A 17,685-nucleotide genomic window follows, 5' to 3' on the forward strand; every position below is an offset into this window, starting at 1 on the left:
GTGGGCAAAATCAAGGACTGAAAGAGTGGAAACCCCGTTTTCTCCTGCTACCATCAAACAAGTGACACCAACCAGAAGCTGTTAGCTCTACATTAAGAAACTACCCCTGAGGAACAGTGGTCGCTGCGTCTAATACAGCATCTACCAGAGGTCCAGAATCAGCGTCAGATTGCAGGTAAAAGGTAAATGCCAGTGGGATGGGTTCACAAGGAGGGCATCAGGTTAGGGGGTGGGCAGAGAAGAGTTGGCAGAAGCAAGGACAGCAGCTCCCCCTTCCCAATGCCTGGACCTTTGATCAGACACTGAATGCACAACAGCAAGCAACCGACCTCCACCACCAGACACAGACAGATACAGAGACACATGCCCATACAGACAATTTCAGGAGGCCATAACACGGCCCTGCCCAGCTCACTTTCAAGCTTGCTGTGTGATGCCTTCCCCTGGTTAAATACTGGAGGCAGTAAGTAGCATTTGATTATAAACTCAAAGGTTCGAATTGCACTGAGATGGAAAGACTCATGTGCAAAACTGGAATTAATTGGAGAAGCGGAGGGAATGCAGGCAGGCTCTTTATGCAACTCCTTCAAGCCCAAATAAATATCCAGTTCTCCAAACTCACCCAGAGGGAGGTTTTAAATTCTATCCTCTCTACTTGTCCAATCTCAGTGCTTCCTCAAATAATGTTCAAAATGGAGGAATTACCGCTTCTTCCTCGCAGGGAATAAATTAACAGGAGATTTGTTTAATCTACCTTGACTTGAACCTATAAAAGATTCTGTTAAGTCAACAATCAAGGCTGAAAGCACAGAGGAACACTCCCAACAACACAGTGCTTGATATGAGTACATGGCCCAAATCTGCCAGTCAGCATCAAAACCCCTCTTTCTGACAGGTCAGACCAAAAAAAAAATAGAAACATACCTTCTTCCAATATTTTTTTCGGGCCAATCTTCTGATGGTGAAGCCTGCAAAATTCTTTGGCAGTACAGAAATCCTCAGAGGAAGCAGCAGAGAAAATCAGCGCCAGTTGCTGTACTCTGATGATAGAAAATAACCATTTAAATGTTCGCGACCTTCCATATGAATGTACGTGATGACAGCTAGACGTGTGTCCATAGAGAGAAGAAAGGCTCTGCATGGCGGTGGGAACAGAGTATGAGGGATATGTCGCTGGGGGTTTGGTGACATGGAGACTCCGGGACTCAAGGTTGAATGGAATGGGAAGGACTTGGAAAGTCAGATCCGGTTTGGAGGTGATTCAGATTATCAGGGTTGGGGGTGTGGGTATCTCAGAAGGACAAAGGAGCATCTGTTTGGAGAGTTGGTTGCAAAAAGATGGGGGGATCTGAGAGGGTCAGGTCAGGTAGATGGGCTAGTTGGTGGCTGGAGGGGATGGAGAGACAGGTTTGGGGGCATTCAGGTTGGAATGGAGTCAGGAGTTGGGCCAATTATACAGTTTAATCTGGCTATCTTTTTCAGCTTATTATTCAGATAGGTCAGCTGGCGTGTCAGGTTCTAACAGAGACTTGGAAATGTTCTTTAGTGGGAGGTGATGGCTTAGTGGTATTATCACTGGATTGTTAATCTTGAGACCCATATAGTGTTCTGGGAACATGGGTTCGATTCCAGCCACAGTACATGGTGAAATTTGAATTCAATCAAAAAAAATCTGAAATTAAGAGTCTAGTGATGATGGTGAATCGATTGTCAGGAAAAACCCATCTCGTTCACTAATGCCGTCTCAACCCCTCCTTCGCCCTCGCCCCCTTTTGCCCCCTCGTTCGCCCTCACCCCTTCTCACCCACTCCTTCGCCCTCGACCTCACCCCTACTTCACCTTTGCCCTCACCCTCACCCCCTCTCGCCCCCTCCTTCGCCCTTGCCCACTCTCGCCCCCCTCCTTCGCCCTTGCCCACTCTCGCCCCCTCCTTCGCACTCGCCCCCTCTCACCCCCTCCTTCGCACTCGCCCCCTCTCGCTCCCTCCTTCACCCTCGCTCCCTCCTTAGCCCTCACCCCCTCTCACTCCCTCTAACCCCCTCCTTCGCCCTCGCCCACTCTCACCCCCCTCCTTCGCCCTTGCCCACTCTCGCCCCCTCCTTCGCACTCACCCCCTCTCGCCCCCTCCTTCGCCCTTACCCCCTCTCGTCCCCTCTCACCCTCTCCTTCGCACTCGCCCCCTCTCACCCCCTCCTTCGCACTCGCCCCCTCTTGCTCCCTCCTTCACCCTCGCTCCCTCCTTAGCCCTCACCCCCTCTCACTCCCTCTCGCCCCCCTCCTTCGCCCTTGCCCACTCTCGCCCCCCTCCTTCGCCCTTGCCCACTCTCACCCCCTCCTTCGCACTCACCCCCTCTCGCCCCCTCCTTTGCACTCACCCCCTCTCGCCCCCTCCTTCGCCCTTACCCCCTCTCGTCCCCTCTCACCCTCTCCTTCGCACTTGCCCCCTCCTTCACCCTCGACCCCCTGTCCCCCTCCTTCGCCCTCGCCGCCTCCTTCCTCCTCACCCTCAACACTCTCGCCCCCTCCTACTCTCTCTCCCTCGCCCCCCTCGCCCCCTCCTTAGCCCTCGCCCCCTCTCGACCCCTCCTTTGCCCTCACCCTCGCTCCCTCTCGACCCCTCCTTCGCCCTCACCCCCTCCTTCGCCTTTGCCCTTGCCCCCTCTCAACCCCTCCTTCGCCCTCACCCTCGCCCCCTCTCAACCCCTCCTTCGCCCTCACCCCCCTCCTTCGCCTTTGCCCTTGCCCCCTCCTGCCGCCTCCTTCGCCCTCGCCCTCACTCCCCCTTCACCCTTGCCCTCACTCCCCCTTCACCTTCACCCTCACCCCCTCCTTCGCCCTTGTCCTTGACCCCTCCTTCGCCCTCGCCACCTCCTTCAACCTCGCCCCCTGCTTCGCCCCCTCCTTTGCCCCCACCCCCTCTTGCCCCCCCTTCGCCCTCTCCTTTGCCCCTCCATCGCCCCCTCTCAACCCCTCCTTCGCCCTATCCTGCCTTCGCTCTCTCTCTCCTTCGCACTCTCTCTCTCACTCTCCTTCACTCTCTCTCTCCCTCTCTCTCTCTCTCTGTCCCCCTCACTCTCTCTCTCTTCCACTCTCTCCCTCGTTCGCTCTCTCCCTCTCTCACTCGCCTTCATTCTCTCTCTCTCTCCCTCTCTCGCTCTCTCACCTTCGTTCCCTCTCACTCTCTCTCCTTCGGTCTCTCTCTCCCCTTCATTCTCTCTCTCCCCCTCTCTTGCTCTCTCACCTTCATTCTCTCACTCTCTACTTCACTCTCTCTTTCCTTCGCTTTCTCTCTCCCTCTTTTGCTCTCTCTCTCCTTTGCACTCTCTCTCTCGCTGGCTCTCTCTCCTTCGCGCTCTCTCTCTCCTTCGCTCTCACTCTCTCTCTCTCCCCCCCTCCCTCTCTCTCCCTCTCCCTCTCTCCTTTGCTGTCTCTCTCCCTCTCTCTCCCTCGCTCTCTCTTTCCATCGCTCTCTCTCTCCCTCCTTCATTCTCTCTATCACCTTTGCTCTCTCTCCCTCTCTCTCTCTTTTGCTCTCTCTCTCCTTCTTCTCTCTCTGCCCCTCTCTCTCCTTCGCTCTCTCTCCCTCCTTCATTCTCTCTCTCTCCCTCTCACCCTTGTTCTCTCTCTCTCTCTCTCACTCTCTCTCTCCTTCGCTCTCTTTCTCCCTCCCTCTCTCTCTCTCTCTCTCTCCCTCTCTCTCTCCTTTGCTCTCTCTCTCCTTCATTCTCTCTCTCTCCCTCTCACCCTCATTCTCTCTCTCGCGCTCTCTCTCTCCTTCACTCTCTTTCTCCCTCCCTCTCTCCTTTGCTCTCTCTCTCTCCTTCGCACTCTCTCTCTCTCCCTCCCTCTGTCTCCTTCACACTCTCTCTCTCCCTCCCTCTCTCTCCTTCGATCTCTCTCCCTCCCTCTCTCTCCTTCGATCTCTCTCTCCCCTTTGCTCTCTCCCTCCCTCTCTCTCCTTCGCACTCTCGCTCTCCCTCACTCTCTCTCATTCTCTCACCATCCCTCTCTCTCTCCTTTGCTCTCTCTCTCCTTCGCTCTCTCTCTCCGCTCTCTCCCTCGCTCTCTCCCTCTCCTTTGCTCTCCCTCTCTCTCTCTCCTTCGCTCTCTCTCTCCCTTGCTCTCTCTCTCCCTCTCTCTCCTTCACTTTCTCTCTCCCTCTCTCCACCTCTCTCCTTCGCTCTATCTCTCTTCCTCTCTCTCCTTCGCGCGCTCTCTCTCCTTCACGCTCTCTCCTTTGCTCTCTCTCTCCTTTGCTCTCTCACTCCCTCTATCTCCTTCGCTCTCCCTCTCTCTCTCTCCTTCGCTCTCCCTCTCTCTCCATCCCTCTCTCTCTCCTTTGCTCTCTCTCTCTCTCCGCTCTCTCCTTGGCTGTCTCCCTCTCTCTCTCCTTCGCTTTCTCTCTCCTTCGCTCTCTCCTTTGCTCTCTCTCTCATCTCCTTTGCTCCCTCTCTCCCCCACGCTCTCCCCCTCCCTCTCTCTCCCCTCCCCATCTCTCCCCTTCGCACTCACTCTCTCTCTCTCCTTCGCTCTCTCTCCCTTCCACGCTCTCACTCTCCTTCGCGCTCTCTCTCCCTCCCTCTCTCTCTCCTTCGCTCTCTCTCCCCCTCCCTCTCTCTCTCCTTCGCTCTCTCTCCCCCCCTCTCTCTCTCCCTCCCTCTCTCTCTCTCCCTCTCTCTCTCCCTCCCTCTCTCTCTCCTTCGCTCTCTCTCCCCCTCCCTCTCTCTCTCCCTCCCTCTCTCTCTCCTTCGCACTCTCTCTCCCTCTCTCTCTCCCTCCTTCACTCTCTCTCTCCTTCACTCTCTCTCTCTCTCTCTCCTCCCCCCTCTCTCTCTCTCTCTCTCTCTCTGTCCCCCTCACTCTCTCTCTCTCCCACTCTCTCCCTCCTTCGCTCTCTCTCTCTCCCTCTCTCTCTCGCCTTCATTCTCTCTCTCTCTCCCTCTCTTGCTCTCTCACCTTCGTACTGTCTCTCTCTCTCTCCCCTTCGGTCTCTCTCTCCCCTCTCTTGCTCTCTCACATTCATTCTCTCACTCTCTCCTTCGCTCTCTCTCCCTCTCTCTTTCCTTTGCTCTCTCTCTCCCTCGCACTCTCTCTCTCTCCGCTCTCTCTCTCCCTCTCGCTCTCTCCTTTGAACTCTCTCTCTCGCTTGCTCTCTCTCCTTCGCTCTCTCGTTCCTTCGCTCTCTCCCTCCTTCTCTCTCTCCCTCCTTCTCTCTATCCCTCCTTCTCTCTCTCCTTCGATCTCACTCTCCCTCTCGCTCTCTCCTTTGCACTCTCTCTCTCCCTCACTGTCTCTCCTTCGTGCTCTCTCTCTCCCCGCTGTCTCTCCTTCGCTCTCTCTCTCCCTCGCTCTCACTCTCTTTCTCTCCCCCTCTCTCATTCGCTCTCTCTTCCTCTCTCTCCTTCGCTGTCTCTCTCTCCGCTCTCTCCTTTGCTCTCTCCCTCTCTCTCTCCTTTGCTGTCTCTCTCCCTCGCTCTCTGTCCCTTGCTCTCTCTCTCTCTCCCTCCCTCTCTCTCTCTCTCTCTCCTATGCTCTCTCTCTCCCTCTCTCTCTCCTTCATTCTCTCTCTCTCCCACTCACCCTCGGTCTCGCTCTCTCGCTCTCTCTCCCTCCCTCTCTCTCCTTCGCACTCTCTCTCTCCCTCCCTCTCTCTCTCCTTTGCTCTCTCACCTTCATTCTCTCTCTCTCCCTCACATCCTCGTTCTCTCTCTCCCTCCCTGTCTCCTTCGCTCTCCCTCTCTCTCTCTCTCTCTCCTTCGCTCTCCCTCTCTCTCTCTCTCCTTCGCTCTCCCTCTCTCTCTCTCTCCTTCGCTCTCTCTCTCTCTCTCTCCTTCGCTCTCTCTCTCTCTCCTTCGCCCTCCTTCGCTTTCTCTCTCCCTCTCTCTCACCTTCGCTCTCTCTCTCTCCCTCTCTCTCCTTTGATTTCTCTCTCCTTCGCGCGCTCCCTCTCCGCGCTCTCTCCTTCGCGCTCTCTCTCTCTCTCTCTCTCTCTGCGCTCTCTCCTTTCCTCTCTCTCTCCTTCTCTCCCTCACTTTCTCTCTCTCTCCCTCTCTCTCTCTCCTTTGCTCTCTCTCTCTTCTTCACTCTCTCTCTCCCTCTCTATCCTTCGCTCTGTCTCTCCCTCTCTCTCTCTCCTTTGCTCTCTCTCGCCCCCTATATGTCTCTCCTTCGCTCTCTCCTTCGTGCTCACTCCTTTGCGCTCTCTTTCTCCGCTCTCACTCCTTCGTGCTCTCTCTCCCTCTCTCTGTCTCCTTTGCTCTCTCTCTCCTTCGCTGTCTCTCTCCTTCGCGCTCTCTCTCCCTCCTTCGCTCTCTCCTTCGCGCTCTCTCTCTCCGGTCTCTCTCCCGCTCTCTCTCCTTTGCTCTCTCTCTCCCTCTCGCTCCTTCGTACACTCTCTCTCCCTCTCTCTCCTTCGCTCTCTCTCTCCCTCTCTCACCTTGGCACTTTCTCTCTCTCCTTTGCTCTCCTTCGCTCTCTCTCTCCTTCGCTCTCTCTCTCCTTCGCTCTCAGTCTCTCTCTCTCTCTCCATTGCTCTCTCCCTCTCTCAGATTCGTCTTCTCTCTCTCTCCCCTTTGCTCTCTCTCTCTCCCCCCTCTCTCTCCCTTTCATTCTCTCTCTCTCCCTCTTCTTGCTCACTCACCTTCATTCTCTCTCTCTCCCTCTCTCTCCTTCACTCTCTGCCTCTCTCTCTCTCTCTCTGTCCCCCTCAGTCTCTCTCTCTCTTCCACTCTCTCCCTCCTTCACTCTCTCTCTCTCCCTCTCTCTCAACTTCATTCTCTCTCTCTCCCTCTCTCGCTCTCTCACCTTCGTTCTCTCTCTCTCTCTCTCTTTCTCCTTCGGGCTCTCTCTCCCCTTCATTCTCTCTTTCCCCCTCTCTTGCTCTCACACCTTCATTCTCTCACTCTCTCCTTCGCTCTCTCTCCCTCTCTCTTTCCCTCGCTCTCTCTCTCCCTCCTTTGCTCTCTCTCTCCTTTGCACTCTCTCTCTCGCTCTCTCTCTCTTTCGCGCTCTCTCTCTCTCCGCTCTCTCTCCTTCGCTCTCTCTCGCCTTCGCTCTCACTCTCTCTCTCTCCTTCACTCTGTCTCTCCCTCTCGCTCTCTCCTTTGCACTCTCTCTCTCCCTCGCTCTCTCTCCTTCGTGCTCTCTCTCCTTCGTTCTCTCTCTTCCTCTCTCTCTCTCTGTCCGCTCTCTCATTTGCTCTCTCCCTCTCTCTCTCTCTCTCTCTCCCTCTCTCTCTCCTTCGCGCTCTCTCTCTCCGCTCTGTCCTTTGCTCTCTCTCTCTCCTTTGCTGTCTCTCTCCCTCTCTCTCTCTTTCCTTCGCTCTCTCTCTCTCCCTCTCTCTCTCCTTCGTTCTCTCTCTCACCTTCGCTCTCTCTCTCCCTCTCTCTCCTTTGCTCTCTCTCCTTCTTCTCTCTCTCCCCCTCTCTCTCCTTTGCTCTCTCTCTCCCTCCCTCGATCTCTCTCTCCGCTTCGCTCGCTCCCTCCCTCTCTCTCCTTCGCACTCTCGCTCTCCCTCACTCTCTCTCCCTCTCTCACCATCCCTCTCTTTCTCCTTTGCTCTCTCTCTCTCCTTCGCTCTCTCTCTCTCCGCTCTCTCCCTCACTCTCTCCCTCTCCTTTGCTCTCTCTCCCTCTCTCTCCTTTGCTCTCCCTCTCTCTCCTTCGCTCTCTCTCTCCTTCGCTCTCTCTCTCCTTTGCGCTCTCTCTCTCCGCTCTCTCTCCTTCGCTGTCTCTCCACTCTCTCTCTCTCTCTCGCTCTCCCCCTCTCTCCCTCTCTCTCTCCTTCACTCTCTCTCCCTCTCTCTCTCCTTCGCTTTCTCTCTCTTTCGCGTTGTCTCTCTCCGCTCTCTCTCCCTGTCTCTCTCCTTCGCTTTCTCTCTCCTTCACTCTCTCTCTCTCCTTCGCGTTGTCTCTCTCCGCTCTCTCTCCCTCTCTCTCCCCACTCTGTCCCTCTCTCTCCACTCTCTCTCCTTCGCTCCCACTCACTCTCTCTCTCCTTCGCGCTCTCTACTTCGCTGTCTCACTCTCCATCGCTCTCACTCTCTCTCTCTCTCCCCCTCTCTCTTTCCTTCGCTCTCTCCCTCGCGCTCTCTCTCCTTCGTGCTCGGTCTCCGCTGTCTCTCCTTCGCTGTCTCTCTCTCCCCCTCTCTCTCTCCTTCGCTCTCTCCCTTTCTCTCTCCTTTGCTCTCTCTCTCCCCTTCGCGCTCTCTCTCTCCTTCGCTCTCTCTCTCTCCCTCACTCTCACTCTCTCTCTCTCCCCCTCTCTATCTCCTTCGCTCTCTCTCTCCCTCTCTCTCCTTCGCTCTCCCTCTCTCTCTCCTTCACTCTCTCTTTCCCCCACTCTCTCTCTCTCTCCCTCTCCCCTTCCCCCTCTCTCTCCCTTTCGCACTCTCTCTCCCTCTCGCTCCCCTTCGCTCTCTCTCTCTTCCTCTCTCCTTTGCTCTCTCTCCTCCTCCCACGCTCTCACTCTCCTTCGCACTCTCTCTCCCTCCCTCTCTATCTCCTTCGCTCTCTCTCCCTCTCCCTCTCTCTCCCCTTCGCACTCTCTCTCCCTCTCTCTCTCTCCTTCTCTCTCTTCTCCTTCACTCTCTCTCCTTCGCTCTCTCCCTTTCTCTCTCCTTTGCTCTCTCTCTCCCCTTCGCGCTCTCTCTCTCCTTCGCTCTCTCTCTCCCTCACTCTCACTCTCTCTCTCTCCCCCTCTCTATCTCCTTCGCTCTCTCTCTCCCTCTCTCTCCTTCGCTCTCCCTCTCTCTCTCTCCTTCACTCTCTCTTTCCCCCACTCTCTCTCTCTCCCTCTCCCCTTCCCCCTCTCTCTCCCTCTCTCTCCCCTTTGCTCTCTCTCTCTTCCTCTTTCTCTCCTTTGCTCTCTCTCCTCCTCCCACGCTCTCACTCTCCTTCGCACTCTCTCTCCCTCCCTCTCTATCTCCTTCGCTCTCTCTCCCTCTCTCTCTCTCCTTCTCTCTCTTCTCGTTCACTCTCTCTCCCTACTCTCTCTCCTTCACTCTCTCTCTCTCTCCCCCTCTCTCTCCTTCACCCTCTGCCTCTCTCTCTGTCCCCCTCACTCTCTCTCTCTCTCCCACTCTCTCCCTCCTTCGCTCTCTCTCGCTCCCTCTCTCTCTCGCCTTCATTCTCTCTCTCCCCCCTCTTGCTATCGCACCTTCATTCTCTCACTCTCTCCTTCGCTCTCTCCCTCTCTCTTTCCTTCGCTCTCTCTCTCTCTCCCTCTCTCTCTCCTTTGCGCTCTCTCTCTCCTTTGCACTCTCTCTCCGCGCTCTCTCTCCTTTGCTCTCTCTCTCTACCCCTCTCCCTCTCTCTCTCCCACTCGCTCTCTCTCTCCCTCGCACTCTCTCTTTCACTCTCTCTCCCTACTCTCTCTCTCTCCCTCTCCCTCTCTCTCCTTCACTCTCTGCCTCTCTCTCTCTCTCTCTCTGTCCCCCTCACTCTCTCTCTCTCTCCCACTCTCTCCCTCCTTCGCTCTCTCTCTCTCTCCCTCTCTCTCTCTCTCCCTCCCTCTCTCGCTCTCTCACCTTCATTCGCTCTCTCCCTCTCTTTCGGTCTCTCTCTCCCCTTCATTCTCTCTCTCCCCCTCTCTTGCTCTCTCACCTTCGCTCTCTCTCCCTCACTCTTTCCTTCGCGCTCTCTCTCCCTCCTTTGCTCTCTCTCTCCTTTGCACTCTCTCTCTCTCCCTCGCTCTCTCTCCTTTGCGCTCTCTCTCACTCCTTCGCTCTCCCACTCCTTTGCGCTCTCTCTCACTCCTTCGCTCTCCCACTCCTTTGCGCTCTCTCTCACTCCTTCGCTCTCCCACTCCTTTGCGCTCTCTCTCACTCCTTCGCTCTCCCACTCCTTCGCTCTCTCTCTCTCTCCCCCCCCTTTCCCTCTCTCTCTCCTTCACTCTCTCTCTCCCGCTCGCTCTTTCCTTTGCACTCTCTCTCTCCCTCGCACTCTCTCCTTCACTCTCTCTCTCCTTCGCGCTCTCTCTCCCTCTCTCTCTCCACTCTCTCTCCCTCTCTCTCTCCCTCTAACCCCCATCTCTCCCTCGCTCTCTGCCTCTCTCTCTCCCTTGCTCTCTCTTTCTCCCTCTCTCCCTCCTTCATCTCTCTCTCTCCCTCTCACCCTCGTTCTCTCTCTCCTTCGCTCTCTCTTTCTCCCTCTCTCCCTCCTTCATCTCTCTCTCTCCCTCTCACCCTCGTTCTCTCTCTCCTTCGCTCTCTCTCTCCCCCTCTCTCTCTCTCTCCCTCCCTCTCTCCTTTGCTCTCTCTCTCCCCTTCCCTCCCTCTCTCCTTTGCTCTCTCTCTCCCCCTCTCTCTCTCTCTCTCTCTCTCTCCCTCCCTCTCTCCTTTGCTCTCTCTCTCCCTCTCTCTCCCCCCTTCGCTGTCTCCCTCCCTCCCTCTCCCTTGCTCTCTCTCTCTCCCTCTCTCTCTCTGCTTCGCTCTCTCTCTGCCTCTCTCTCTATTTTGCTCTCCCTCTCTCTCTCCCTCGCTCTCTCCTTCGCGCTCTCTCTCCTTCCCTCTCTCTCTCCTTCGAACTCTCTCTCCTTCGCGCTCTCTCTCCTTCGCGCTCTCTCTCCTTCGCGCTCTCTCTCCCTCTCTCCCCCCCCTTTCTCCCTCTCTCTCTCTCCTTCGCGCTCTCCCTCCCTCTCGCTCCTTTGCACTCTCTCTCTCCCTCTCTCTCGCCTCCACTCTCTCCCCCTCTCTCTCTCCTTAGCTCTCTCTCCCTCGCTCTCTCTCCCTCTCTCTCTCATTCGCTCTCTCCTTTGCACTCACTCCTTGGCTGTCTCTCTCCCTCTCTCCTCCGCTCTCTCCCTCTCTCTCTCCTTCGCTCTCACTCGCTCTCTCTCCCCCCCTCTCCCTCTCTCTCTCCTTTATCACTCTCTCTTTCGCTCTCCCTCTCTCTCCTTCGCTCTCTCTCCCTCTCTCTCCTTCACTCTCTCTCCTTCGCTCTCTCTCTCACCTTCGTTCTCTCTCTAACTCTCTCTCTCTCCCCTTCGCTCTCTCTCGCTCTTCCTCTCTCTCTCCCCCTTTCATTCTCTCTATCACCCTCTCTTGCTCTCTCACCTTCATTCTCTCTCTCTCTCCTTCGCTCTCGCTCCCTCTCTCTCTCCTTCGCTGTCTCTCTCCACTCTCTCTCTCTCACTCGCTCTCACTCTCTCTCTCCCCCCTCCCTCTCTCTCTCCTTTATCTCTCTCTCTTTCGCTCTCCCTCTCTCTCCTTCGCTCTCTCTCTCTCCCTCTCTCTCCTTCGCACTTTCTCTCTCCCTCTCTCTCCTTCACTCTCTCTCCGCTCCCTCTCTCCTTCGCTCTCACTCTCTCTTTCTCTCTCCATCGCTCTCTCCCTCTCTCTCTCTCTCACCTTCGTTCTCTCTCTCACCCCTTCGCTCTCTCTCTCTTCCTCTCTCTCTCCCCCTTTCATTCTCTCTATCTCCCTCTCTTGCTCTCTCACCTTCATTCTCTCTCTCTCTCCTTCGCTCTCTCTCCCTCTCTCTCTCCTTCGCTGTCCCTCTCTCCACTCCCTCTCCTTCACTGTCTCTCTCTCCACTCTCTCTCTCTCTCTCCTTTGCTCTCTCTCTTCCTCTCTCTCTCCTTCGCTCTCTGCTTTGCACTCTCTCTCTCCCTCGCACTCTCTCCTTCGTGCGCTCTCTCTGCTCTCTCTCCTTCGCTCTCTCTCTCCTTTGCTCTCACTCCCTCTCTCTCTCCCCCCTCTCCTTCGCTCTCTCTCCTTCGCTTTCTCTCTCCTTCACTCTCTCTCCGCTCTCTCCCCTGCTCCCACTCGCTCTCTCTCCTTTGCTCTCTCTCTCTCCTTCGCTGTCTCTCTCTCCACTCTCTCTCTCCCTCGCTCTCACTCTCTCTCCCTCTCTCTCCTTTGCTCTCTCACCTTTGCGCTCTCTCTCTCCGTTCGCTCTCCTTCGCTGTCTCTCTCGTTCTCACTCTCTCTCCCCCTCTCTCTCTCCCTCTCTCTCTCCTTTGCTCTCTCTCTCCTTCGCTCTCTCTCTTTCCTTCGCTCTCTCTCTCCCTCTCCCTCCTTCGGCCTCTCTCTCCTTTGCGCTCTCTCTCTCCTTCGCTGTCTCTCTCTCTCCACTCTCGCTCCCTCGCTCTCACTCTCTCTCTCTCCCCCCCACCTCGTTCTCTCCCTTTCTCTCTCCTTTGCTCTCTCTCTCCTTTGCTCTCTCTCTCTCCCTCTCCCTCTCTCTCCTTCGCTCTCTCTCTACTTTGCGCTCTCTCTCCTTTGCACTCTCTCTCCTTCGCTGTCTCTCTCTCTCCACTCTCGCTCTCACTCTCTCTCTCTCTCCCCCCCGTTCTCTCCCTTTCTCTCTCTCTCCTTCGCGCTCTCTCTCTCTCACTCTCCTTCGCTCTCTCTCTCCCTCGCTCTGTCTCTCTCCCCCTCTCTCTCTTCCCTTCGCTCAATCTCTCCATCTCTCTCCTTCGCTCTCTCTCTCTCTCTCCCCCTCTCTCCCACTCTCTCCCTCCTTCGCGCTCTCTCGCTCCGCTCTCACTCCTTTGCGCTCTCTCTCTCCATCGCTCTCTCTCTCCTTTGCGCTCTCTCTCCTTTGCAATCTCTCTCTCCCTCGCACTCTCTCCTTCGTGCTCTCTCTCCTTCGCTCTCACTCCCTCTCTCTCTCCCCCTCTCTTCTTCGCTCTCTCTCCTTTGCGCTCTCTCTCCTTCGCTCTCTCCTTCTCTCTGCTTTCCTCTCTCTCTCCTTCGCGCTCTCTCTCTCCTTCGCTGTCTCTCTCTCCACTCTCTCTCTCCCTCACTCTCACTCTCTCTCCCTCTCTCTCCTTTGCTCTCTCTCCTTCGCGCTCTCTCTCTCCTTCGCTGTCTCTCTCTCCACTCTCTCTCTCTCTCTCGCTCTCACTCTCTCTCCCTCTCTCCTTCGCTCTCTCTCTCCTTCGCTCTCTCACGTTCCTTCGCTCTCTCTCCCTCTCCCTCTCTCTCTTTTGCTCTCTCTCCTTTGTGCTCTCTCTGCTCTCTCTCCTTCGCTGTCTCTCTCTCTCCACTCTCGCTCCCTCACTCTCACTCTCTCTCTCACTCCCCCCCCACCTCATTCTCTCCCTTTCTCTCTTCTTTGCTCTCTCTCTCCTTCGCTCTCTCTTTCCCTCTCTCTCCTTCGCTCTCTCTCTCTCTCTCTCTCTCTCTCTCTCTCTCCCCCTCTCTCCTTCGCTCGCTCTCTCTCCATCTCTCTCCTTCGCGCTCTCTCTCTCGTTCTCTCTCCCTCACTCTCTTTCTCTCCCACTCTCTCCCTCTTTCGCGCTCTCTCGCTACGCTCTCACACCTTTGCGCTCTCTCTCTCCCTCTCTCTCCCTTGCTCTCTCTCCCTCTCGCTCCTACGCGCTCTCTCTCTCTCTCCTTCACTCTCTCTCTCTCCGCTCTCTCTCTCCCCCCCTCTCCTTCACTCTCTCTCTACCCCACTCTCTCTCTCTCCATTGCGCTCTTTCTCCTTCACTCTCTCTCTCTCCCTTGCTCTCTCTCCCTCGATCTCTCTCCTTCACGCTCACTCTCTCTCCCCCCTCTCTCCTTTGCTCTCTCCCTCTCTCCTTCACTCTCTCTCTCCTCCACACTCTCTCTCTCTCCCTCTCCATTGCGCTCTCTCTCCTTTGTCTCTCTCTCCCTCGCTCTCTCTCCTTCGCGCTCGCTCTCTCTCCTTTGCGCTCTCTCTCTCCCTCGCTCTCACTCTCTCTCTCTCCCCTATCTCCCTCGCTCTCTCTCTTCCTCTCTCTCTCCTTCGCTCTCACTCTCTCTCTCTCTCGCTCTCTCTCTCCCACTCTCTCCCTCCTTCGCTCTCTCTCTCTCCCTCTCTCTCTCTCCTTCATTCTCTCTCTCACGTTCGTTCTCTCTCTCTCTCTCTCTCTCTCTCCTTCGGTCTCTCTCTCACCTTCATTCTCTCTCTCACCCTCTCTTGCTCTCTCACCTTCATTCTCTCACTCTCTCCTTCGCTCTCTCTCCCTCTCTCTCTCTCCTTCGCTCTCTCTCTCTCCTTCGCGCACTCTCTCTCTCCCTCGCTCTCTCTCCTTCACGCTCTCTCTCTCTCCGCTGTCTCTCCTTCGCTCTCTCCTTCGCATTCTCCTTCACACGCTCTCTCCCTCTCTCTCTTCTTCGGTCTCTCTCTCCCTCTCGCTCCTTCGCACTCTCTCTCTCTCCGTCCCGCGCTCTCCTTCGCTCTCTCCGCTCTCTCTCCCCCCCTCGCTTTCTCTACTTCGCCCTCTCTCTCTTCCTCTCTCCTTCGCTCTCTCCTTTGCACTCTCTCTCTCTCCCCCTCGCTCTCACTCCTTCGCGCTCTCTCTCCGCACTCTCTCCTTCGCACTCTCTCCCTCTCTCTCTCCCCCTCTCTCTCCTTCGCTCTCTCTCTCCTTCAGTCTCTCTCTCCCTCTCTCTCCTTCACACTCTCTCTCTCGCTCTCTCTCCCTCACACTCTCTCCCTCCTTCGCGCTCTCTCGCTCCTTCGCTCTCTCCTTCGCGTTCTCTCTCCTTCGCATTCTCCTTCGCGCGCTCTCTCCCTCTCTCTCTCCACTCTCTCTCTCCTTCACTCTCTCTCTCCCTCTCTCACTCTCTCACCTTCATTCTCTCTCTCTCTCTCCTTCACTTTCTCTCTCCTTCACTCTCTCTCTCCCTCACGCGCTCTCTCTCCGCCCTCTCTCCTTCGCTGTCTCTCTCTCCACTCTCTCTCTCCCTTGCTCTCACTCTCTCCCCCCCCCTCTCCTTCGCTCTCTCCCTCTCTCTCTCCTTTGCTCTCTCTCCCTCGCTCTCTCTCTCCGCTCTCACTCCTTCACTGTCTCTCTCTCCACTCTCTCTCTCCCTCGCTCTCACTCTCTCTCTCCCTCTCTCGCTCTCTCCCTCTCTCTCCTTTGCTCTCTCTCCCTCTCTCTCTCCTTCGCTCTCTCTCTCTCCTTTGCTCTCTCTCCCTCTCTCTCTCTTTCGCTCTCTCTCTCTCCCTCTCTCTCCTTTGCTCTCTCTCCCTCTCTCTCTCTTTCGCTCTCTCTCTCTCCTTCGCTCTCCCTCTCTCTCTCCCTCGCTCTCACTCTCCTTCCCTCTCTCTCCCCCTCCCTCTCTACTGTCTCTCTCTCCTTCACTCTCTCTCTACTCTCTCCCCCCCTCACTCTCTCTCTCTCCCACTCTCTCTTGCCTTCATTCTCTCTCTCCTTCTCGTGCTCTCTCACCTTCATTCTCTCACTCTCTCCTTCACTCTCTCTCCCACTCTCCCCTTCGCTCTCTCTCTCCTTCACGCTCTCCTTTGCACTCTCTCTCTCCCTCGCTCTCTCGCCTTCGCGCTCTCTCACTCTGCGCTCTCTCTCCTTCACTCTCTCTCTCCCTCTCGCTCTCGCCTTCGCTCTCTCTCTCTCCTTCGCTCTCTCTCTCCTTTGCACTCTCTCTCTCCCTCGCTCTCTCTCCTTCGCGCTCTCTCTCCTTCACTCTCACTCTCTCACTCTCTCCCACTCTCCCTCCTTCACTCTCTCTCTCTCCCTCTCTCCTTCGTTCTCTCTCTCTCCCTCTCTCACCTTCGTTCTCTCTCTCTCTACCCTTCGGTCTCTCTCTCCCCTTCATTCTCTCTCTCTCCCTCTCTTGCTCTCTCACCTTCATTCTCTCACTCTCTCCTTCGCTCTCTCTCCCGCTCTCTCTCTCCGTCGCTCTCTCTCTCCTTTGCTCTCTCTCTCTCTCTCCCCCATCTCCCTCGCTCTCTCTCTCTCCTTTGCTCTCACTCTCTCTCTCCCTCTCTCTCTTTCCTTCATTCTCTCTCTCTCCCTCACCTTCGTTCTCTCTCTCTCTCTCTCTCTCTCTCTCTCTCCCCCCCCCCCCCTTCGGTCTCTCTCTCCCCTTCATTCTCTCTCTCTCCCTCTCTTGCTCTCTCACCTTCATTCTCTCACTCTCTCCTTCGCTCTCTCTCCCTCTCTCTCTCCCGTTCTCTCTCTCCTTCGCTCTCTCCTTTGCACTCTCTCTCTCCCTCGCTCTCTCTCCTTCACGCTCTCTCTCTCCCCCCCTCTCTACTTTGCTCTCTCTCTCTTCCTCTCTCTCCCCTTCACTCTCTCCTTTGCACTCTCTCTCTCCCTCACTCTCACTCCTTCGCGCTCTCTCTCCACTCTCTCTCCCCTTCGCTCTCACTCTCTCTCTCCCCCCTCTCCCTCGCTCTCTCTCTCTCTCCCCCTCTCTCTCTCCTTCACTCTCTCTCTCCCTCTCTCCTTTACTCTCTCTCTCGCTCTCTCTCCCTCACTCTCTCTCTCTCCCACTCTCTCACTCCTTCGCGCTCTCTCTCTGCTCTCTCTCTCTCCCTCGCTCTCTCTCCCTCTCTCTTTCGCTCTCTCTCTCTCCCTCTCGCTCCTTCGCTCTCTCTCTCCCCCTCTCTCCTTCACACTCTCTCTCTCCCTCGCTCTCACTCTCTCTCTCGCCCCTTCACTCTCTCCCTCTCTCTCTCCTTTGCTCTCTCTCTCCTTCACACTCACTCTTCTTCGTGTTCTCTCTCTCCGCTGTCTCGCCCTCTCTCTCTCCCTCGCTCTCTCCACTCTCTCTCCCTCGCTCTCTCTCCCTCGCTCTCTCCCTCGCTCTCTCCTTTGCTCTTTCTCTCCCCTTCGCTCTCTCTCTCCTTCACGCTCTCTCTCCACTCTCTCTCCTTCGCTGTCTCTCTCTCCACTCTCTCTCTCTCCCTCTCTCTCCTTCGCTGTCTCTCTCTCCACTCTCTCTCTCTCTCTCCCTCGCTGTCTCTCTCTCCACTCTCTCTCTCCCTCTCTCTCCTTCGCTCTCTGTCCCTCTCTCTCTCCTTTGCTCTCTCTCCTTCACTCTCTCTCCTTTGCGCTCTCTCTCCTTCGCGCTCTCTCCCCCTCGCTCTCACTCTCTCTCTCTCTCTCCCCTCCTCTCTCTCCTTCGATCTCTCCTTTGCACTCTCTCTCTCCCTCTCTCCTTCACTGTCACTCTCCTTCGATCTCACTCCCTCGCTCTCACTCTCTTCCCCCTCTCCCTCTCTCTCTCGTTCGCTCTCTCCCTCTCTCTCTCCTTTGCTCTCTCTCTACTTCGCTCTCTCTCTCCCTCGCTCTCCTTCGCTCTCTCTCCTTCGCTCCCCCTCTCTCTCCTTCGCTCTCTCCTTCGCTTTCTCTCTCTCCGCTCGCTCTCCCTCCACTCTCTCACTCCCTCGCTCTCACTCTCTCTCCCCCCTCTCCCTCTCTCTCCTTCGCTCTCTGTCCCTCTCTCTCTCTCTCTCTTTTGCTCTCTCTCTCCTTCACTCTCTCTCCTTCGCTTTCTCTCTCCTTCGCTTTCTCTCTCCTTCGCTCTCTCCTTTGCACTCTCTCTCTCCCTCACTCTCTCTCCTTCGCGCTCCCTCTCTCTGCTCTCTCTCCTTCGCTGTCTCTCTCTCCCCCTCTCTCCCCTTCGCACTCTCTCTCTCCTTCGCTCTCTCTCCCTCTCTCTCTCCTTCGCTCTCTCTCCCTCGCTCTCTCATCCCCTTTGCTCTCTCTCTCCTTCGCTTTCTCTCTCCTTCGCTCTCTCCTTTGCACTCTCTCTCTCCCTCGCTCTCTCTCCGTCTCTCTCTCCTTCACTCTCTCTCTCTCCCTCACTCTCTCTCCGTCTCTCTCTCCTTCACTCTCTCTCTCTGTCTCTCTCTCTCTCTCTCCCCACTTCGCTCTCTCTCTCTTCCTCTCTCTCTCCTTCACTCTCTCTCTCTCTCTCCTTCGATCTCTCTCCTCCTCTCTCTCTCCTTTGCTGTCTCTCCC

General features: G+C 56.1%; 1 protein-coding gene across 2 annotated transcripts in view; it reads right to left on the reverse strand.

The window, feature by feature from the left end:
* Positions 1-17,685, reverse strand: part of zbbx (zinc finger, B-box domain containing) — a 125,769-nt gene that overhangs the window by 94,707 nt on the left and 13,377 nt on the right. The window contains exons 1-2 of one of the 2 annotated variants that reach the window (XM_059651072.1): positions 3,242-3,345; positions 925-1,040 (exon numbers count right to left, since the gene is read on the reverse strand). The gene's annotated coding sequence lies outside the window, so the exon portion shown is untranslated. Of the gene's footprint in view, positions 1-924; positions 1,041-3,241; positions 3,346-17,685 lie in introns of those variants that run through there. The other variant, XM_059651073.1, reaches the window with a different exon arrangement.

The sequence above is a fragment of the Stegostoma tigrinum genome, chromosome 14 (assembly GCF_030684315.1).
Source record: "Stegostoma tigrinum isolate sSteTig4 chromosome 14, sSteTig4.hap1, whole genome shotgun sequence".
Lineage (NCBI taxonomy): Eukaryota > Metazoa > Chordata > Chondrichthyes > Orectolobiformes > Stegostomatidae > Stegostoma > Stegostoma tigrinum.